Genomic DNA, 24,439 nt, shown 5'->3' with positions numbered 1-24,439 from the left:
GTCAGAGTGACCCCTGATGAGGGACAGGGGAGAAATCGCATTCAATTTGAATTTGAAAGGTAAAGTTACCCAATTCGCATTGGCCATACCTTCAAAATTCACGCTTTTCTGAATTTTGCAATGCGGTTCTCCAGCAGGTGCAAAAATACATACAATATGCTAAAGTCTGCATATGAATGCATACGTTTGTGAAAAGAACATACAATAACGCATTATATTGTGGGGAATTGTTTTGCCAAAATCTGTATATTAGACAATGCTGCACACGTAGGAGGAATTAAAGCAAAATGCTGGTTTTTAATGAGGAACTTTTAATGAGAAATCACAAACTGATGTAGAAATGTGGGAAACTGAACTTAGGCCTGGAAAAATGAGAAACTCAGAGAAACCAAAATTGACAGACTCGCTCATCCCTCCTCCTGGGCAATAAAGTGCTCATATAAACATAGGAACATAGGAAGCTGTCTTATACTGAGTCAGACCATTGGCCAATGTAGTATTGTCTACACTCTCCAGTATTTTAGGGAGGGACATTCTCAGCCCACCCAGGAGATTCTAGGACTCAAACTTGGGACCTTCTGCATGCAAAGCAGGTGTAGCTCTTCCCCAAGACCAAAGGACAAACGAGAAGGCAGGATTGAGGGAAGGTCACTTCCAGACCACATGTTTACTCGGCACTCATCCTGATCTGTTTGCACAAAGTTTGCAATAAAAAATTACTCCTGCCACAATCACTGCTGCTAATAAACTCTGCGTGCTATATGTACCACAGTGTGCACTATCTTTTCAGATACTTGTTTGAAAAGTAGGCGAACCCATCCTTTAGCATGATGCCCTCCAAGCCACAACTTATCTAAAGCCCTGTCCTCCAAACACACGTGTGCTTGGATAGAGCTGTGGTGGCTTTTAAACAATAATAAACGGCAGCTCTGAGTTGCATGATCAGCCCCTGCGTCTTCTCGCTCTGCAAACCTTCCAGCCAGTGGCTTTCAAGGATTCCCATTTATGGCAAAATTATAAAATAATTAAATGTAGTTTCCCTTCCCTGCAGCACCATTCAACCTTTATATCAAACAGAGTCTGATGAAATACATCTGTGTTCTCCTGGTTGACTTTTTTTCTTTTTCTTTTTACATGAAATACTCCTTTTGAAAGCATTCCCATCTCTCTTTAATTTTTTTTAATGATGATGCACAAAGGCTAACAAGAAAGCTTTTGTATGAAAATATAATGCATAATGAATGTGAACTCATATCTTCGTGAAAGATTGTCAACTTAGATATGGTTTTCCATATGACCTGTTTCTCCACTAACCCACCCCCTCCCCCTCCCTTGATTATTGTATTTTCCTGGCTCCGGTTTCATAAACAGTGCCACCTCTTTCTTTCGCTTGCTTAAAATGAGATTGGCTTAATCTGTGACATTTCCTTTACAGACTTTATTCGCAAGCACCAGACAATCTGGCTTTTGTCAGTTTCAGATTAACCAAGCGATTGTTTTATTTATTGGAGGCATCAGCACTTCAGGAAAAAGACCTGATTCAGATTGTTCTTGTTTTACTTGAGAGAGACACAAGAGAGGGGCGAAATAAAACAAAAACCCTATCAGGACACAATCAGAAAGTTGGTGCAATCAGAGATTAATTTGCATCTTTTCACATTCCATTGTTCTGTTGCTGGTGAACTTTGACACCCCATTCTGCTACCACCCTCCTTCCCTGAAAAGGTACAGTTTTCACCCAATGCATGCCTTCCACATACAATATGACAGCCAAAAGGTTAGGGAGGTTCCCTCCATACTATGACCCTTCAGTGCCACTCAGACACTGCTATGCTACAGTCAGCTGAAGGCAACATTCCAACAAGGAAGAGTCATAGCTCAGTGGTAGCAGATCTGCCTTGCATGCACAAGGTCCTAGGTTCAATCCCCAGCATCTCCAGGTAGGGTTGGGAGAGAACCTGACCTGTAATCCTGTAGAGACAATACTGAGCTAGATGGACCAATAAAGCAGCTTCATAACTGCTGAGGGGTTTTTCCTATGTTCTTATCCTGAACAGTGCGAACCATGAGTCAGAAAGCCCCAGTTAATTCCCAGGTAAGCAATGAATCAGCTCTCCCACAGGGCGTTGGGATGTTTCCATGAGATCTCATGGCGCTGTCCAAGTTCCTGCATGATCTCGTGATCACTAAGAAAGGTGGAGAGCTTAAAAGCTCTTTCCATGCCAGGAAAACCCTGGCAGTTCCCTCACCGCAGGAAGTGAGGTCACAGGGAAGCAGGCAGAGGGCCTTCTCGGTAGTGGCGCCTGCCCTGTGGAACACCCTCCCATTAGATGTCAAGGAAATAAACAACTATCTGACTTTTAGAAGACATCTGAAGGCAGCCCTGTTTAGGGAAGTTTTTAATGTTTGGTGGTTTATTGTTTTTTTTAAAAAAATATTCTGTTGGAAGCCACCCAGAGTGGTGCAGAGGCCTGGCCAGATGGGCAGAGTATAAGTAACAAAAAGTTGTTGTTGTTGTTGTTGTGCTTTTAAGCTCTCCGCCTTCTGGGCTTTAAATTTGTGTTATTCCAACCAGCCAGTCTTCAATTGCATGAAGTTCAAATCACACATGTTAAGCATGCCTAAATTGTGACCATACTGTGGCTAATTCCATTAGATGCACTTAAGCTTATTTATTTTCTAGAGTGTAAGAGCTACCAACTCTGGGTCATTTTCTACATTGACTTAAGCCACCCAGTGTTCTCTAAACCTCAGGGTTGTAGCCGCCTACGTTCTACTCAGAGTAAACCCAGATGCACAAAGGCTCGCTGGCTATTCAAGTGAAGATGTTGATCCAACAATGGCATGCCCATACAATTCTGTTATAAGGAAACGGGGCAGGCACAACTTAGTGTGGCAAGCGGTTCTGTCCCTTCGCAAGCAATCTGGCACTCCTCCTGGAGGGTGGAAGCTGCCCCATCTGTCCACAGCTCCATTGGTGTCTCTGGGACCCAGGTGATGGGGCAGGTGTCACTGCCTCATGAGACAAGGACAGGACACCCCTCTCTGGAGATGTAGGGCTGCAGGGTCTGACAACTGTGAAGATGGAGTAGGTGGTGTGATGGGCACAATGGAAGAAGAAGAAGAGGAGAAAAGTTTGGATTTGATATCCCACTTTATCACTACCCGAAGGAGTCTCAAAGCAGCTAACATTCTCCTTTCCCTTCCCTCCCCACAACAAACACTCTGTGAGGTGAGTGGGGCTGAGAGACTTCAAAGAAGTGTGACTGGCCCAAGGTCACCCAGCAGCTGCATGTGGAGGAGCAGGGAAGCGAACCCAGTTCACCAGATTACGAGTCCATTGCTCTTAACCACTACACCACACTGGCTCTCCAGTTTGACTGTTAAAGCACATGCTGTCCCCAAGAAATCCTGGAAACTAGTTTGTTAAGGGTGCAGGGAATTGTAGTTTTGTAAACTACAGAATTGCCAGGATTCTTTCGGGGAAGCCACGTGGTTTGAATGTGTGGTATGCATGCAACCATCATCACCACCTGCAGAAAGCAGCAAAGTTGAGGCTGAGAGACTTCAGAGAAGTGTGACTAGCCCAAGGTCACCCAGCAGCTGCATGTGGAGGAGCAGAGACACGAACCCGGTTCCCCAGATTACAAGACTACTGCTTTTAACCACTACACCACACTGGCTCTCTTCCACACTGGAAGCATCAGAGATGGCCTCTGACAACCATGGAGAGGAAGGTGGGGCTCTCAGCTCTTGCCATGGTGACCGGAGAGGTGTGAGAGCAGGTGGAGAGAAACCCCCTGACACAAACACACTTGGACTGTCCCCGGGACCCACAGCATTAGGCGCCCCTGAATCATGCAGCAATCTCCCAAGACCCTCACATGCACAAAACAGCCAAGTTCACACCAAATTCCTGCTTGGCATTCCAACGTCAGCAAATGCTGCCACCCCCACCTCAGGAACCCTCAGGACAAGGATATCTTGAGAGGCATCCGAACCTATAGAGCACAAATAGACAGACAGATGGACGGGCGGATGGACGAACAAACCACTTCCCAAAATATATACGTAGAAGATAATTTTCAAAAGATTGAAATGCATCGCCGGGGGCTCTCTCAGTTCATTCTTTTCTCCCTACAATGCCAGTCAGTTGAGAGAGGGGCGCTTGGTGTCATGGCTTCCAGCAGCTGCTGCTTAGTAAACGCAGAACAAGAGAAAACTCTGGCTGCAAAGAAGGGAACATCTCCCAGGGGTCACGATCTGGCTGCAGCTTTTTCAAACACAAGGACAGTTGCTCTGCTGGAGGCTTTCACTTTGTATCATTTGCAGCCCTTATCTGTTCTCTCATTGTTACCAGGCAGGAATTCAGCTGAATGCAAAAGCCACCGCTTGCACGGGCTGTGAAAGGGTCTTCCCAGGAAGAAAAGATTGCCCTTTCCTCAGCCTCCCTTTATTGAATAGCTCACAGCCTGGAGTCTGGAGCTGCTCAGGAATTTTTAAAAAACCAAAAGTTAGTGATTAAAATCAGTGTTGTTTGGATAGGTTTGGTCCACCATCTTGATTCAATATTATTATTATTATTATTATTATTATTATTATTATTATTATTATTATACTTGCATCCCACCTTTTCCCCAGACTGGAAACCCCAAATGGTGCATCCAATTCAATTATATCCAAACATAGATGAAAACCTGCTCCTCGATCTCAGGAACTACAGTGGTACCTCGGGTTACATACGCTTCAGGTTACAGACTCCACTAACCCAGAAATAGTGCTTCAGTTTAAGTACTTTGCTTCAGGATGAGAACGGAAATCGTGCTCCGGCGGCGCGGCGGCAGCAGGAGGCCCCATTAGCTAAAGTGGTGCTTCAGGTTAAGAACAGTTTCAGGTTAAGTACGGACCTCCGGAACGAATTAAGTACTTAACCCGAGGTACCACTGTATTGTGCAAAATTTGTTTCCGAATGTCTAGCAAACAGACGAACAACTTTCCAAAATATTTAGTAGATCTTCACAGCTCCCCCAGACAGATCTGACTCCTGTTGTTAAGATTTTCTAAACCAGACATCACACACACACACACACACACACACACACTGGATTTTGTGAATTTCTATGCTTAAATCAGTTGGCAATGCAAATGTGAAACCTACATTCTCTACAATGTGTACACGCTCGTTCAGAATCGCTCTCCTCCTGTTCTCAGTTGCACTTCACACTTTTCACTGAAGTGTTTGCGTTTTACAATTGAGAAACCAAAATCCATCGGAGGGAGAACACATATGGAGGGAGGGAAGCTTAACAGCGAAAGAAAATTATATGGAGAGATCGGGCTATGAAAGGAAGCCAAACACAGGAGGAGGAAATGCAACGTGGTGTGAATTCCACGTTAACAATGTTGATGCATGGCTCAAGTCATGTGAGAGAAATGCCTGTGTGTTTTTGAGCATCATGCACAAAAATGGTCTAAGAAGCAGGTGTATTGCAAGTTCAAAAGCTAACCTTTTTGTGGGAGATGGGTTTTCCAAGGAACCCAAAACATTCCTCCGTTTCCCCATGGTCACTTTTTAAACACATATTTACCATACCCTTCCTGGTTTCTGTTTCACTGAAACCTCCTGCAAACTTCTTGCTGGGGATGTGATTAGGGATCCTACTGCAAATGTGGTGATGTCGCTGTGACACATCATTGCTTGAATTACCAGAAGGCCACAGAAGGTCCACACGCCCCCCCCATGCTTTTCTTCCTAGTTATTATTTTGAGACGGCTACGGTGGCCATAATTTGGCTAGAATTTTTAGAAGAATCAGGGGTGGGGATTGTACATTTTGATCTGAGGCTCCCCTTCCTTCCCACATACACACCATGATTTGAGCATTGACATAATCATATGACATGATCATGCTCTGGTTCACCAGAAGCAGCTTAGTCATGCTGGCCACATGACCCGGAAGCTGTCTGTGGACAAACGCCAGCTCCCTCAGCCTATAGAGTGAGATGAGCGCCGCAACCCCAGGGTCGTCCGCAACTGGACCTAACGGTCATGGAAGAAGAAGAAGAAGAAGAAGAAGAAGAAGAAGAAGAAGAGGAGGAGGAGGAGGAGTTTGGATTTGATATCCCGCCTTTCACTCCCCTTCAGGAGTCTCAAAGCAGCTAACATTCTCCTTTCCATTCCTCCCCCACAACAAACACTCTGTGAGGAGAGTGAGGCTGAGAGACTTCAGAGAAGTGTGACTAGCCCAAGGTCACCCAGCCCCTGCATGTGGAGGAGCGGGGACTCAAACCCGATTCACCAGATTACGAGTCCACTGCTCTTAACCACTACACCACACTAGAAAGGGGAAGGGTTAAAGAACACTTATCCGTCTCGTGATTTGAGCTTCCATATACTGTGTGTATGTCCTCTAGATGATTAGCTGCTTTGTTTTCTCTCCTATGAACAGAATTAGAGTGGCGTTAACTCTTCATTGGCTGAAATGGAGCATCTCGGCCTGAAGCAAGACCTGCTGAGATCCCTGTTTGCAGCCCATAGAGCACGTGAATGGAACATGATTTCTATTCACACACATGCAAGCTCTCTCTTGTCTGCATTGTTTTCGCAAGAACAAGGCACGCAATTAATTGGGCTTTGTCCTCGCCACGTACTTCAAAAGCAAATTAAAGTGGTGGTGCGGCACTCATTCAAATAGTGCTAAAGCTGAGATTCGCCTTGGTCCCTAGGAAAAGCTGCTCTCTGCCTTCTATTTTTGATCTGCAAAGAACTTTGCACGAGCGGCATTTCCAGATGCTGTACATAGGAAGCCTTTTGTGGCCACAGCTTTGCCTATGCAGCCATCCTTGTAGGTTTTAGCACACTGCAATTAAAAATGGGAAGGGGGGAGAGGGGGGAAATAGCTTGAATGAAAGGAAGTTGATGGCATGCAAATATATGCAACAAATTGCTTCCACACAGATAAATGAACTCTCATTCTGGAATGCTCAATCCGGCATCCCTATTTTGTGTTAAAGCTGCTAATGGGATGAGTGCCATCGTAGCCATCTGAAAGCACATCTTTGCAGCTTAAATTGTCACCAGCATCTCCAGTTACACAAACATGATCTGTATAAGTGCTGGTTTTGACCTATAAAGCCTTAAACGGCTCAGGACTGCAATACGGCCTCTCTCCATATGAACTTGACTCCATTGACTACTGCAACGTGCTCTACATGGGGCTACCTTTGAAGGTGACCCAGAAACTGCAATTAATCCAGAATGCAGCAGCTAGATTGGTGACTGGGAGTGGCCGCCGAGACCATATAACCGGTCCTGAGAGATCTGCATTGGCTCCCAGTATGTTTCCAAGCACAATTCAAAGTGTTGGTGCTGACCTTTAAAGCCCTAAACGGCCTTAGCCCAGTATACCTGAAGGAGCGTCTCCACCCCCATCGTTCAGCCCGGACACTGAGGTCCAGCACCGAGGGTCTTCTGGTGGTTCCTTCCCTGTGAGAAGCGAAGTTACAGGGAACCGGGCAGAGGGCCTTCTTGGTAGTGGCGCCCTCCCTGTGGAATGCCCTCCCATCCGATGTCAAGGAAATAAACAACTATCTGACTTTTAGAAGACATCTGAAGGCAGCCCTGTTTAGGGAAGCTTTTAATATTTGATGAATTATTGTATTTTAATGTTTTGCTGGAAGCCGCCCAGAATTATTACTTACCCGAACCCTGAGATCACCCTCTGAGGCTCTTCTTCAGGTGTCTCCTCCACAAGAGGTCTGGAGGGTGGCAACACGAGAAGTGGCCTTTTCTGCAGTGGCTCCCCATTTGTGGAATGCTGTCCCCTGAGAGGTTTGGATGATGCCTTCATTATACGCCTATAGGCACCAGGCAAAATGGTTCCTTTTTAACCAGGCCTTTGGCTGACTGGCATCCAATGCCCTTTTAAAATGTGTTGGGGAGGGCAGGGTTATTGAATTGTTTTGTTTTTCTTTTTATTGTGCATTTAGTGTTATTTATTGTGATTTTATGTTGTAACCGCCCCAAGACCTGTAGGTATAGGGCAGTATACAAATTTAATAAATAAATAATAATAATAATAATAATAATAATAATAATAATAATAATAATAATAATATATGCCTGCCCCAAAAAAGTGAGTGACTTGTCATTTGAAGAGGAAGAGGACCTACTCAAAAAGTAGACTTAACATGGTATACTTCTTAGGATACGATACTCTTTATTGTCATTGTCCCATACAGAACAACAAAATTGAAAATTCTTCTTCCAATAGCCATTAGTAAAGAAGACCTACTGTGTGATAAGGGATTGTTCCACCTCATTTCTAGCCACTCTTCAGAGAAAGAAGCAAATATCCGGCGAATACAGGAAGGTTAGGAATCAAATTCCATAAATTGTCTCATAATGGACAGTAATGGAAGGTTCTGGTCAAAGAGCAATGCAACATTGTGGGATTATTTCTCTAAAGAAAAGTGAATGTATTTAAATAAAGAAAAGTGAATGTATTTAAATAAAGTTCCCTGCCACATTTTACAAATGGGTAAAAAGGGGCCCTGGTTTTGGAGGCAAGCTTTTTACAAAGGTGCTATAAGCATGTGCCCCACTGGACTAAATGGGAATTTCTTTTTTTTAAATGTGCATAGGTCCAGGGCACTGTTTTGCACTAGCTGGAGCCTCCAGACCAGGCCCAAGGACAGCTCCACATGAGTGCATTGCATTAACCAAGTATTGTGGTTATCAATGCGTGAATTACCATGGTCAGACTGTCCCTGGACTCAGCTGTTGTTGTTGTTGTTTAGTCGTTTAGTCATGTCCGACTCTTCGTGACCCCATGGACCAGAGCACGCCAGGCACTCCTGTCTTCCACTGCCTCCCGCAGTTTGGTCAGACTCATGTTTGTAGCTTCGAGAACACTGTCCAATCAGCTACATTAGTCAAAAAACAGTGTTTTGAATGCACACCAGATGGCGCTGAAGAGCAAAAAAAATTCTGTGTGATTTTCCATAGTGTTTTCCCCCCTTTTGTTATAACGATTTGATTTTTGACTTATTTGTAGCGTTTGTTTTCCTGTGTGTAGATCCATCCCCTGTCTAAACACAGCCGCAGTTAGCACACCAGCCTTAGCCGGTTAAACAGCACTCATAGCCACAGCAACAAAGATGGATCCAAGAGCAACCCCAAACTTCAGAGAGAGAGACAATGCAACCCCATCCAGAACAGAAATTTTAGGTGCCAGGTGAAAATCCCTTTTTCTTTCCCCAGGCTTTTGAACCATGAAGTTTTCAATTTTAAGGTCTGCTGAATAGTTTTCGTGGTACCATCAGTTACTCTGTGCTCTTTTCCTCTCTGTGGCTGTTGACATTATTTAACACTGGAATTTTATTGTTTTTGATTCTGCAGTCATCTTGGCTGCACTGAGAACCTTCTTCTTGGGTGACACACAGAAAGGCTGTTAATAAATTATAATGCGTAAATGTGAGTCTAGTTGGCTCCTGTGAGAAACAGGATACTGGACTGGCTCCAGCATCCTGTTTGTTCTGACCCAGCAAGGTGGCTCTTATATTCTTAAGTCACATGTAATTTGACCTCAGCAGACACACCCGTGACTTACGGAACCAGCCACCGCTGGCCAAAAAAACCCCACTCCCTCTTGCTATAATAAGAGATCCCTGCAAAATAAAACTGTAAAAAAGGGGGGAATCTTTGTAATCTCTATGACTTATGGAGGACCAAGACACTATTATGACTGCAGGACTTAATGTAAACAGTTGCAGCCATTTAACCATACATGTGGTGGAAACAGGTTTCAAGTTACAAGAAAGGGGTTTCCGACAAAACATTCAGAAAAACAGTGAAAGCTGTTTGACAGTGAAGCAGTCTCCCTCAGGAGATTGTGAACTCTCCATCCTTGGAGGTTTAAAAGCAGAAGTTGGATGGCTATTGGTCATGGATGCATTAGCTGAGATTCCTGTAGTGCAAGAATGATTCTGAAATATACTCAGACTCGAGTGTGGTTTTTATGCTCTTTATTCGGCTCATAGTAGTGAGGAGGAATGGAAGTTCCACTGAAATGTCTGCTTTATATACATTATTTACACAATGGGCCCCATGTGATTGGCTAATTCCAGGATTCTCCTGTACGCCAATCAGGTTGCGGATTCACTTCCACCTCGAGTTGGATTGGGTGGCTCCTGCAGACCAATCAGACTGCTGCATTCTGGATCCTATTGTTCTAGGACCAATCAGACTGCTGCATTCTGAATCCTATAGTTCTAGGACCAATCAGACTGCTGCAATTTGGATCCTATTCCACTCAGTACATAACAGATTCTATGATTTTATAATTCTATGTCTTGTGTGGAAGCATCATAGCTCAGTAGTAGAGCATCTGCCTGGCACATAACCGCCAAATCACATGAGTTACAAAAATGAAATAGCTCATTTATTATTGTGAACTGCCCTGGGATCTTCAGATGAAGGGTTATAAACAAATTTAATGAATAATAATAATGCAGGAAGTTCCTGGTTCAACCCCCAGCCTCTCCTGGTAGGGCTGGGAATTCCCTTGCCTGAAACTTTGGAGAGTTGCAGCCACTCAGAGTAGAAAATGCTGAGCTAGAGAGATGGACACACTTTCTGACTAGTTATAAGTCTTCCTATGTTCCAGTGATTCATCAAATGACCTCTGCATTGAGGTTGACTCCTAATACAGAAATCTGACTTTCCCAAGTCGTGGTGAGAAAAAAGCCACAAGTGTTGCTCCCGTAGACGTCTTCCTTTCCAGAAAATTCTCTTCAACTCTGCCAGAGTAGGGCCCTCCCAGGGCATCCTGTACTGCTGGATGTGCAAGTTAATAATATACTGCAAAGGCAGGAAGAAGCACACCCATTGTGATGCAGGGTTTAGAGTGCTGGATGAGGACCCTGAAGACCAAGGGTTCAGATCCCCGCTCAGCCATGAAGCACACTTGGTAACCTAGGGCCAGTCACTGTTTTCCTGCCTAGCACAGGGTTGTTGTAAAGATAACATGGAGAGAGGGAGAACCTTGAGATTCTTGGAGGAACAGAAGGATATGAATGGCACTGGCTGCCTACACATGACACATTTAAGAAGAAGAAGAGGAATTTGGACGATATCCCACCTTTCACTCCCCTTAAGGAGTCTCAAAGCAGCTAACAATCTCCTTTCCCTTCCTCCCCCACAACAAACACTCTGTGAGGTGAGTAGAGCTGAGAGACTTCAGAGAAGAGTGACTAGCCCAAGGTCACCCAGCAGCTGCATGTGGAGGAGCAGGGAAGCGAACCCGGTTCCCCAGATTACGAGTCCACCACTCTTAACCACTACACCACCGTGGCTCTCCAGTGTGACTGTTAAAACATGTGGCTGTCCCGAAGAAATCCTGGAAACTAGTTTGTTAAGGGTGCCGGGAATTGTAGTTTTGTAAACTGCAGAATTGCTAGGATTCTTTCGGGGAAGCCACGTGCCTTGAATGTGTGGTGTGCATGCATCCATCATCGCCACCTGCAAAAAGCAGCAAAGTTGAGTATTTGTTGTGTCCCAAAGCCAGGAACGGATACACTGCCCCAACGATGCCACATCACACACACACACCTCGCCTTACTTTGCAGAGATGCCCAAAGTCACAGGTACCATTGTCCATTTGTGCACCTTGTCCCTTCTAGGAGAGGCAGGCTCTGGATTTGTGAGGTCCAACAGGCTTTTCTCGTTATCGCAAAGCGAACCTTTCAAAACAACTAATTTCAAAATAGTGGCATGATTGGGTGGATGATGTGTCTGTAAGCTCATACACACTTTCGCTTCACCCATATTTCAATCGTATTTTGTTCTGATTAATTCCCCCAGGTCTGAGAGCTTTTCTCAGTGTTCCGCAGCTGTGCCTTGTGAAAATCTGATCTTGCCTGCTGAATCAGATCTTATCAGATGTGTGGAAGATCCAAAGAGAGATTTTGCTTAACTGAGGTTCAGTTCAGCAGGTAAGATCGGAATTTCGCAAGGCACAGCAGCGGAACAACAAGAAAGGATCTTGGACCAGAGGGAATTAATCCATACACAATATGATAAAATATGTGTCAAGCAGAAGTATGAATGAGCCTACAGACACATTGTTCACCCAATTACTCCAGTATATTGAAATCAGTTGTTAAAACCAGTGTAGTTTTTGAAAGGTTCAATTTGTTTTCTTGATTCAAAGTGGTGTCTAATTGTGTCCAAACACACAAAAACCTGTTCCTTGATCTCAAGAACCATCATGCAAAATTTGGTTACAATATTTGGTTACAATTTGGTGTCCAAATTCATAGCGAAGAAAATATACAGCAGATTATACAATTCGTTTTAATAATTTTATGTCAATATCAAAGTCCCTTATGAAATTGTTAACCCTGCAATATTGCAAGATGAATAACATTAATCTCCCCATCACTGCTTATTTCCCAATCGTCAACAAAGAAGACTACAAATTTGGGGTTCTTACTGCCTCATTTGTTAAGACTTGTGCTAAGCATCAAGCCTTATTTATCCACATGTAATAACCTTGGCATTTCCCAGTTCTTTGCGATGATCAGACTTTGCTGCTGTTCGTAGATTAGAGAGATCATTGGCTGATTTATCATTATCGTTTTACACACAAGAATGAAATGCTTCCAACCACAATGTTTTAGGGTCAAAAGTTAAATCACATCTACTTATTCTCTGAATATCTCTTCCGACCTGTTTCCAGGACACTTAAATATTTGGGCACAACCACTGTGATAGGCCTAAAAATTGCTGGTTGTAAGCTACTTTTCCAACACGTGCAATTATGCATGTTATTTCTTTTAAAATGTTTAAGCTGTCAGATACCATGACGCTTGTAGGGTTTGCAGGTGGCGATGGACTCAACATCACAGAGCGTAAGAGGGGTGCCAATGACCGACAAAACAATCGGTCTAGGATTGCCCCAATCTGACATATTACGAAAACAAGCAGTTTCCAACGTATTGGCCTTTCCCTGGCATTCACAAAGTGCATGAGTTTGTGTGTTTCCTTCTGCCTCATTAGTGATGTCAGTGCAGGCAACCAAAGGAGTTTCGTTTCCCATTGATTTGCCTTGCTTTGTAAACTGGTATATAATTTCTGCTGTCAGGATGAGCAGTCATGCCTGCTCTTGCTCTCCTTCCAGGGAAGGGTGAGACGACTGAGAGAGGCAAGGCAGCAGAAGACTCCCTGCCAACGCTCAGCTGGTGAAGGTGGGGTGGAGGGAGGTATTTATTTATTCTTGCCCATCTTCGGCAAAAGCTGAACAGCAGGCTCCCGGGCGTAATGCGATTTAGCTGACAGGGATAAGTTATGCCTCCTGCCCTCCAGGAAAAGGGAAGCAGAGGTGGAGCCCAACGCAGCTAAACATGTTTGTGCACACACAGGATTTGGTAATACAAGAATCTATGCAAACTTTGTGGAGGAATGGCTATGTTGTGTCTCCACTGTTGGAGGAAGCAAGCATTTGAATAGTCAGTGCTAGGAATCACAGCTGTAGCACACAGGTCAGGAGTTTCCCATAGGTATCTTGGTTGGGCACCGTGAGAACAGGATGCTGGACTAGATAGGCCACTGGTCTGATCTGGCAAGACGCTTTTTCAGTTCCTGTGAAGAGGATTTGACCCAGACAGGGCCAGTCCTGGACATTTTGCTGCCTGAGGCAAAGGGCAAGATGACACTTCCTCCGTTTCCACCTGTGCAGAATATTCCTAGACTGGCAGTTAGGGATCAGGAGAAATTTGAGTTGGTTTTGCATTTAAGGGCGAACCGATCTGATTTGCACTTTCCAGAACAATACACAAACGGAAAGAAGGGCATCCTTTGACATTCACCCTTGTCCAAATGCTCTGCAGCCAAGCGACGTGCACGAAAATGCATATACTGGGGTGATGTGTGCATGTTAGTGGAAATAGTATGCATTAGGGAAAACAGCTTTGCATAAATGCGTAGACTGGGCAATAATTGCATACGCAAATAATAATTTATTATTTGTGTGCATACGAGGAGGGATTTGCCCTAAAATGCTGGTGAATTTTCATGAGGACATGAAAGAAAAATAATAATTCCGATACTGATGTGGTAACGTGGAAGACTGAACTTAAAACTGGAGAAAGGAAATGCTAAAAGAAACTGAAATGGACAGCACAGCTGAATCTTAGGGCTTATCCATGCTCTTTAGCACTCAGTCAAAGGAAACGGTAATTCGGGAGCAAATGGCAATTTGAGTTTTCTCCAGATTGATGTTTGCTCCGATTTAGCACTAAAGGATTGGGACAAGTGGAAAACCACTCAGACTCATGGTTCCAAGCCACAGGGCAAGTGGAAGTGTAGATGAGCCCTTGCTCACAGAATGGTGGTCTAGATGGGCCATTGGCGTGATCCAGCAGAGCTCTTTATATGTTCTGATGGAATATGCAATGCACTTGACTCAGGAAGCCAAGGCATTTGGCCTTCAGGCCTCCTGGGGCTCAGGAGATTCACCTGCATAACAAAAGACAGAGAGGATTCTAAACCCCTCCAATGACCTTGTTAGCAGCTGGCAGGAAGCCAATCCCTGCTGAGATAGGGCCAGTGTTGTGATTCGCTAATTGAAGCATTAAGCCGACCTATCACAGGCAGTGTGTGTGTTTTGCCTGGGCCGGTTTTAGGTGTATATATACTGGGCCATGCGCCCCTGTTTGTCATTCTTGTTCTTCTTGTTCCTGATGTTCCAATAAATCCTTTTTGAACTGAATCTCGGTCTTGGGTCATGCCTGAACCCACCTACACTTCAGTGGGAATCAGTCCCTTTCATTCTCTGAGGCTTAATCTCCAAGAGTGCTGATTCTTGCTTGAAACATTTCTCATTAGCTGCTCATTCAGTGAGCCCGGCTATTTCTGCCAGCTCAGCAGAATACATCGCACATTTTTGGCTCGGCAGCAAAAAGGCAGCCAGCTTTATTCCCTCATATGTATCATCATGCCCTTTAGTTTCACAATGACTAGGGGGCCTTGGCTTTACCAGGGAGGAGGGGGTTAAGAATTTTTGTTGCTTCCTGGAAGGGAGTGTGTGGAGGGGGTCTTAATTCCTGCAAATTCTCTGCAAGCAGAATAAAATGTGGCAGTAAAAGAATCTGTGGAAATTAATTTTATTTGATGAGAAGTTGGACCTGCAAAAAAATAATACAGTGGTACCTCGGGTTACAGACGCTTCAGGTTACAGACTCCACTAACCCATAAATAGTATCTCGGGTTAAGAACTTTGCTTCAGGATGAGAACAGAAATCGTGCTCCGGCGGCGTGGTGGCAGCAGGAGGCCCCATTACCTAAAGTGGTGCTTCAGGTTAAGAACAGTTTCAGGTTAAGAACGGACCTCCGGAACGAATTAAGTACTTAACCCGAGGTACCACTGTAATTTTGCAGCATTAGAGTGCTTTCGGCCTGGTTTCCAGTTACTCCAATTTCATTCCAGGAGCAGGTTCAAATTTGTACTCTGCCATGAAGCTCACGCGGTGACTTTGGGCCAGTCACCATCTCCCAGTCTAACCTACTTCACAGGTTTGTTGTGAAGAGGAAGTCTGTCAATTTAGGTTTCTATCAGTTTCTCATTTTTCCGGCCTACAGTTCTCCACATTTGCACATCAGTTTCTGATTATAAAAAAAACAAAATCCCCATGAAAATTCACCACCATTTTAGTCACAAAAGTTTTTATATGCAATTGTCCCAAATATGCACTACTTTGCAAACCAATTTCTCCAAAATCATTTTAAAATGTTATTTTTCATCACTGCTATAACCATTTTTATGCACACTTGACTCTAATATGTGCATTTTTGTCCAAATGACTAGAGAAGTGCCCTGGAGAATTCGTAGACGAGCGAATTTCAAAGAGTGGTTAAGTTGCGTTTTGCGTATTGCTTTGGGAAAGTGTGGATGGAGTAGGTTCACCTTTAAATGTGAACTGAACCAAATTTCTCTCCCTCCCCCCCCCCCATTCCCAGTTGTGAAGATAAAATGTGGGAAGCGGAGGAAGCATGTTTGCCACCTTGACGTCCTGGGAGACAAGGTGGGATATAAATGAAAATAAATTAATGCATCTTAATTCATCCAGACACATTCTCTATATTGGTGCAATTTTGAGTCATAGACCTGTGCCCCTGCTTGGTCTTCACCGGAATCTTTTGGGGACTTTTCCTCCTGTAGAAAGAAATCTGTAAATTTCTTTTAAAAGGAAAAAAAGAAAAGAAAGAAATCTGCAAATTTCTCCTACTGCACTGATACTTCCCACTTGCCCATGGATGGTGCTGTTTGGGCTACATAAACAAAAACACAAGAACAGAGTGTGCTATTAGTATTTTTTATTTAATCTAATAAAGCAATCAAAAGCTATATATATTTGAACCAACATGTGCTTTGTGGAGCAAATGTCTTGTTCTAATGGAACAACAATGCACTGATCGAATAATAACATGTGGTCATGATCAATATGGTAAGGCAGGGTAAATTGACAGGTGAAAATCTCTGCCCCGGACAGATTAGGGGAGCAAAGGTAAGGGCAATACCAATGGCTCAAACTATATACCCCTTCAAAGAGCCTCAGCCTCATTAATATGCCTAAGGAATGCTAAGTGCATTCACAAGGACGAGTAAAAATACAAGCATGCTTCCCCAAATTATGAAACCTACACGATAGTGGAACTTGGACTACACACCTGGAATACTATGTCCAGTTCTGGGCACCACAATTTAAGAAGGATGTTGACAAGCTGAAACGTGTGCAGAGGAGGGTGACCAAGACAATCAAGGGTCTGGAAATCGAGCCTTAGGAGGAACAGGTTAGGGAGTTGGGTATGTCGAGCCTGAATAAGAAGAGATATGATAGCCATCTTCAAATATCTAAAGGGCTGTCCCATGGAAGATGGAGCAAGTTTATTTTCTCTTGCTCTGTAGGACCAGAACCAATGGCTCCAAGTTACAAGAAAGGAGACTCTGACTAAAACATCAGGAAGAACTTCTGGTGGTAAGAGCTGTCTGACAGTGGAAAAGTCTCCCTCGGGAAGTGTTGGACTCTTCTTCATTGGTGGAGGTGCTTAAGCAGAAGTTGGATGGCTATTGGTCATGGATGCTTTAGTTGAGATCCTGCATGGCAGGGGGCTGGACTAGATGACCCTTGGGATCCCTTCCAACTCTACAATTCTATGATTCTATTATTATCTGCTGGAGGGAGCTGGAGGGGGGGTCAGGTGAGCAGATGGGATGGTGGGGCTACACCAGCTGCAGTTCTGTGAATCACCACACAAAGCAGCGGCACACTTATCACCACATCTCCTGACAGTGAAGTGAGGCTGTGTGGTCCACATGGTGCCAAGATCATGCTATGATCTGGTATCCAGTGGGCAGAGTTGCGTATATTTGGCTTCTACTAGACCATGAAAGGAACTGGAGCTCAAGGCGGATGGGTTCCATTTTCCTGCAGGTTAGGCTTGGCCTGGAAATGAGTATCCCGAACAGTTCAATAATAATTCTTTTAATCAAAGAATTGTGTTACTGTTCACAACAACAGCTTCAGTTTCCGGCCTTGCCCATACAGCTGAATTTAAACTGAAACCACAAATTAATGTCAGCACACCACTGGGATTATGTGTAATTAGATCCTCTTAGTACAGTTTTCGGTGGGAATGGATTGCTATGAACAAAACAAATGCTTGATTTATGACTGGTTTTTCCATCAATGGCAGGAGGGCCTGCAGAAACTGCTGGCAGACCACCTTCCCTTTAGAGTATGGGCAGCAAACACCTTCCTGTTAAGAACTAGTCGGAGGCAGATGGCACTGTGCAGGCATAGCTAACATGGTGCCTTCTAGATGGTGTTGGACTACATTTCCCATAATCCCTAAGCATGGGCCATGCTGGCTGGGGCTGATGGGAACCCAACAGCATCTTGAGGGCACTGTGCTGGCTATCCCTGCCCTAGCCTGATCTACAGTACTATTTTAGGCAGTTTGACTCAGACGGAAGTCTGAGTTTAATGGGGCTTTCACCACCACTCTCCTGACAGAAATGTCACCGCCACTTATCAGGGCTATAAGCATTTAGGATTTGTTTATAAGCCTTACTTCTTGAGGCTTCAAGTTAGATTTCAGACCTAAATAGTACCATATTTAAGTAGAATATTGACAAGATGCAACATGTGCAGAGGAGGGCAACCAAGGTGATAAAGGGGCTGGAAACTATGAGGAACAGTTGGGGGACTGAGTATGATTAGCTTGGAGAAGACTCTGAGGTGATCAGGCGGCCATCGTCATATATTTGAAGGACTGTCACATGGAAGATGGAGCAAGCTTGTTTTCTGCTGCTCCAGATGGTAGGACCCGAACCGATGAATTCAAATTGTTGTTGTTGTTTAGTCGTTTAGTCATGTCCGACTCTTCGTGACCCCATGGACCAGAGCACGCCAGGCACTCCTGTCTTCCACTGCCTCTGAAAGTTTGGTCAAACTCATACTGGTAGCTTCGAGAACACTGTCCAACCATCTCGTCCTCTGTTGTCCCCTTCTCCTTGTGCCCTCCATCTTTCCCAACATCAGGGTCTTTTCCAGGGAGTCTTCTCTTCTCATGAAGTATTGGAGCCTCAGCTTCAGGATCTGTCCTTCCAGTGAGCACTCAGGGCTGATCTCCTTCAGAATGGAGAGGTTTGATCTTCTTGCAGTCCATGGGACTCTCAAGAGTCTCCTCCAACACTAGAATTCAAAAGCATCAATTCTTTGGCGATCGGCCTTCTTTATGGTCCAGCTCTCACTTCCATACATCACTACTGGGAAAACCATAGCTTTAACTATACGGACCTTTGTTGGCAAGGTGATGTCTCTGCTTTAGATTTGTCATTGCTTTTCTCCCAAGAAGCAGGCGTCTTTTAATTTTGTGAAATCCGACCAAATATTAGGAAGAAGTTTCTGAGCTATTTGACAGTGGAACAGATGCCCCTTCATCGGGGATCTCCTTCATCAGAGGTTTGCAAACAGAGGTTGGGGGTGTCCATCTGTCAGGGATTCTTTAGGTGCGATTCCTGCATTGAAGGAGTTTGAACAAGATGGCTGTTAGTGTCCCTTCCATCTCTACAATTCTGTTCCCTTACATTTAGGGAACAGTGTTTTCCCTTTACAGCTGACAGGAACCACCATATCAGCAATGCATATAATGCTTTAATTCAGCAATGTGCTCCAGGTTGCTGTCCGGGGAGAAGGATGGCATCAATTATGATCTTTTTCCTAAGCCACCCAACCCCTGTGTCACAATGAAAGAACAAAGTGTCCCAGCATATCAGAGCAGAAGGAAACAAACTCTCACCATGTTCCCAGGTGTATTTGGCAGGCTGGCATCGATTTCCGGTGCCTTGGACAATTGCCCACCTTTTTTCAACAGAACGCTAGCTAACCATTCATTGTGATCATGAAAGCAGCCTTGAAAAGAGGAAAAGACAGACACCCCTGTCTGGGGCAGTAACTCCAGCATCTATTTAGTTCATGCTCTTCTGCATTAGAGCTATTACAGGTCTGATGAGCAGGTTCTCGCAGCACAATGTCATTTGTTGTGATATATGTCAGGATGCCATGCACCTCTCTGCCACCCTCCAGAAAGTTGTGGGTGTTCAGCAAATCCAGAAATCTGCTGATACCTAGGAAAGACTTATGAATAGTCATCCAAAATGAACGAGCAGGGATGAGGAATCTGTGGCTCTCCAGATCCTGATTCCCACCAGCCACTCTAGTGGAAGGACTGAGATAACCACAAGGCAATGTCTCTGCACCAAGGTCGTGGGTTTGAGTCCCTCGTTGGGCAAAAGACTCCTGCATTGCAGAGAGTTGGACCAGATGACCCTTGAGGTCCCTTCCAACTCTACAATTATATGATTCTTTGATTCCGGGGATGGACAATTTCCATTTCCTTCCATTTCTCATGTTCAGCCTTCAGTTCTCCATAGTTCCACAGAAGTGTGCTTTTTATTTTTATTATTGTTTTTAAAAATCTCATGAAAATCCTTCAGCATTTGATTGTGTTTGTATGCATTTTTGCCTAAAATACATTTTGCAAAGCAGTCTTCCTAAATTGCACGTTTGTATGTTATTTTCACTGATATATGCATTTTATGCAAGCTTTATCCCTGTTTTAGCGACTTGGCCGGAGAATGGTGTTTCAAAATTCAGAGAACAGAAATTTCAAAGGATTGCCGTGTTCCAGTTCTTGTTTTGCAAAGTGCAAGTTAGAAATATTTACCTTTATATGTGACCTAAAACAAAAAACCTTCCCCATCTCTGCTCCGTATTCCAAACCAGCAAGGTGACCCAGAAAGAGACCATGGTCAATGGTTTCCCATGAACAGTGTTCCAAATGACAGATTCCCAAATTAAACATTTTCTGAGTGCTATATCTCTAGATAGGGCTGGGAAAGGCCCTGTATGAAGTCCTAGAGAGCTGCAATTAGCATCTACTAGGCTAGATGTGACAGGGACACGGGTGGTGCTGTGGGTTAAACCACAGAGCCTAGGTCTTGCCGATCAGAAGGTTGGCAGTTCGAATCCCCACAACGGGGTGAGCTCCTGTTGCTCGGTCCCTGCTCCTGCCAACCTAGCAGTTTGAAAGCACGTCAAAGTGCAAGTAGATAAATAGGTACCACTCCAGCGGGAAGGTAAACGGCGTTTCCATGTGCTGCTCTGGTTTGCCAGAAACGGCTTAGTCATGCTGGCCACATGACCCGGAAGCTGTACGCTGGCTCCCTCGGCCAATAAAGCAAGATGAGCGCCGCAACCCCAGAGTCGGCCATGACTGGACCTAATGGTCAGGGGTCCCTTTACCTTTAGGCTAGATGCACCAATGGTTTGACTCGAAAGAAGTCATCTTCAAAAGGTGTATGTGTGAATACACCTTTTTAAAAAGGACAGCAGAAGCAGAAGTCCACAGTGCAGCCCTGACGTTTTTGCGATTGCTTCAAGGAGGGGTTTAATATTGCAAACAGGTCATTCAGTATCACAAATACCTCTTTGTCAACAGTGTTTTTGTTTTGCTTTTTTAAAAAAACTGATCAGATTTTCTGCAGAAAAGACAGATCCAAATTAAATTGGGGGAGGGGGGAACTTGCTGGCGTTTGGATGCTGCACAGAACTTACATGCATGAGGAGCACCAATCCCTTGGAGTGCATAACCTCTATCCCTTTGCAACACATAAGCTACGTATATCTTCACAGGGTGCAGATCCCATAACTATGTGTGTTCATCTGCAGGCGTCGTTCAGGAGTTCTGGTGCATGCGCAGAGATCAGGAGCGGGCCCAGTGGTTCAATCCTGTCCCCCTGCCCCGGCCGCTCTCTGTACATTCATTGTACACTCCATGTTGTCCTTTCGAAATCTTCCTGGGCAGGATGCAAAATAAGAGAGGGAGGGAGGATAATGCTGGCATTAAATGAAAAGGGCAAAGTCAAAGTGCACGTTCTTAATAAAAGCTGACAGCAGAATGGCCTCCTCCTTCCCCAGCTGCTTGGGAAGCAGCAACAGCACCCGAGGCTCCCTGGGATTCACAGAATTCTGCCTGCCTGCTGCGCGGAATGCTGCTCTGTTTGTTATTAGGTAACACGAAAGGGACATCGGTGTTAAGCACTGCCCCCAAGCCAAACACAACCTTTCCCGAGTGAAAGCGAGAGAACAGGAGGGCAGGGATTTATTGAGCCGCTGCTCTTGAGAGAGCAGGTTCTCGCTATTTGCAGGTTGGGCATGCTTGTGCTGACACAGATTTCTCCATGCAGTCACGGCGCCATTCCCTAGGGACGGGCGAATCCATCCATTTCCATTTCTCTCTTTTTCTCATTTTCTTTTCAGTCTTAAATCTGGTTCTCTGCATTTCCACATCAGCTTGCAATTTTGTTTGTTCAAGGTCCTCACGAAAATTCATCAGCCTTGAGTGTGAATTTTTCCCTAATATAAATATGTTTGCATGCAATTCCCCCTAATGTACACCTTTTTGCAAAACATTGTCCTGTAATGCAATGCCATTTTCACTAGCATATGCATTTTTATGCCACTAGTATATGCATTTTTGCAAACATTACTTGACGGAAGAACTGTATTGCAAAATTCAGAGAAATGCACATTTCAAAAGATGGCTATGTTCTGGTCTGTGTAATGATTTGGAAAGTGTGAGCTAGATAGACCTGCCTTTAAATGAGAACAGAATTGAGTTTCTCCTCCACCTCTACCATTTCCTAATCTGATGTCATCCAGATGTTTTGGATTACAGATTACCTATAGGAAGGATCTGATCGCATGCAGGTAAATTATGTTGGCACAATTAAAGTGGATTAAAGTGCTCTGGGACTCTGGTGCAACAGATTTTTTAAAGGGCTTTTTGCAGTTAGGAAAGTGATGGGGGAAATGCACTCTAATGTGTGGATAATTACAGATTGATTGGAAGACATGTAACCTACATGCAAGCAAATTGGAACAAATTCCAAATAAAGGCTGGACATTGTATAACCTCACTGCCAGCTCTGTGCAAGCAAATCAGGATGACTGCTCCATAAACACGTTGTCTGCAGGAGTAGTGCAACTCTCATCAACCACAACCAGCATGTCCAATGGTCAGAGAGTTGCAGTCAGAAACATCTGGAAAACATTAGGTTGGGGAAAGGTGTGTTGTGCTCAATGATCTTGGGAGACCAATGCTTCCATACAATCATGTTGTGCAAGTTCAACAACCTGCAAAACCAGACTTTTTTTCCAGAAAGGGAAGTAACAGGGAAAAGTGTGGGATAATAACTGCTTGATGGGAAAACAAATCGGAATCCATGTTCAACAAATCGCCGGCATCACCGAACCTCCCTGCAAACTTTGTGCAAATTGATCAGGATGGATGCTCAATTGACAGGTCACCTGGAAGCGACCTCTGATTCATATCCCAACAATATGTGTCTTATGTGTAAATGAGTGGCAGAAAATACATGCCAGGTCATTCTAAGCAAGATGCCATGCCCAGACCCAGGGAGAGGGAGGGGAAAGGAGGAGTCAGGTCATGCTGAAACTTGTAAACAAAACAAAAATCTTTCTACCTTTTAGCGCCTGGGTTCTCTTTCCTGTAACTATTTATCTTATGTAGAATTCAGCTACTGTCCAACAACATCTCCTGCTTTCTCTCACTGTGGTGGTTTAGTTTTGTTTTTAAAGGCTGCTACTTGTTTAGTTTCAGGCTGTTGTTTGATCAGTTCTGAAGGTGCTTCCTCCAGACAGGTGTTTACTGCAGGAACTATGCTCCTCGTGCATGCACAGTTTTTTTGTAGCATCTGCTAGGGATGGGCACACCTGTCAATTCTGGTTTCTCAGTCTTCCACTCTAAAGTTCAGTTCTCTGGGTTTCATGCATCAGCATGCAATTTTTTCCAAAAAAAAGAAGTCCACCTGAAAACTCATTTTTTGCGAGCATTTTCCTCTAACACAGTGCGTTTTAAATGTTAACACTAATAAGTGTATTTCTATGCACACTTTTCTCTAATATAAGCCTTTGTATATGTTATGTGTTTGCAGTACTGCATTATGAAATTCAGGAAAGGCTTGCTACGTTTCAGTTTGCATATTGTTTCATAATCCAATGCCAACACCCCCCTTTCAATCTAGATTTGTCATTTCGGGGGGGAATTCAATACCTTTTTAAAACTGTTGCCAATTACCTGTTTGAGCTATATGAATGACCCGTTTTCAACATTCATCCCCCTTCTGGAAGAATCTACATGAGGGGTGCAGTTTGGTGTGATTCTGTTGCCCTTTTTAAAATCCCTGCACCCCAACTGCTCCCCTAAGTACCCCACTATGATGCCAAAAGTTTGTTTATGGCTCCCTGGTCACCATTCCCGTGAGATGTTTTTAAATCATGGTATTTATTTCTAAGATTGCCTGTTTTGATACAAATCATCATATGCAAAGTTTAGGCGAATCTGCATCCTCTTTTGCCCCATTTTTGGCAATGCACAAGGGCAAACCCTATCACCATTTTAGGATTAGCATGGCAAGCCAGTCTTGTCAGGGAACCTGACTCAAGCAGAAAGTCAGTAAAGCGAATCGTGCCCACATTTCCTTGGTAGGAATTATCATTTTCTCCGAATTGAAACCCCTTTCCTTTACCCACTCACCCGCAAAAAAAAATCCATTTCAGCAGTGATGACTCTCTCTCTCTCTCTCTCTCTCTCTCTCTCTCTCTCTCTCTCTCTCTCTCTCCCTCCCTCCCTCCCTCCCTCCCTCCCTCCCTCCCTCTCTCTCCCCCATGGGCTTTCTTTAGTCCCTACAACGAAAGCTGTAACTAGCATGTGGCAGTTTGGTGAAGCTCCAGGATGTTGTTTCAGCCGACCGACTGCACCGCCATTTCCTGTTTAGATGCACTAATTCTAT

This window comes from Podarcis raffonei, chromosome 8 (assembly GCF_027172205.1).
Source record: "Podarcis raffonei isolate rPodRaf1 chromosome 8, rPodRaf1.pri, whole genome shotgun sequence".
Taxonomy (NCBI): domain Eukaryota; kingdom Metazoa; phylum Chordata; class Lepidosauria; order Squamata; family Lacertidae; genus Podarcis; species Podarcis raffonei.
This window is presented reverse-complemented; position numbering follows the sequence as displayed.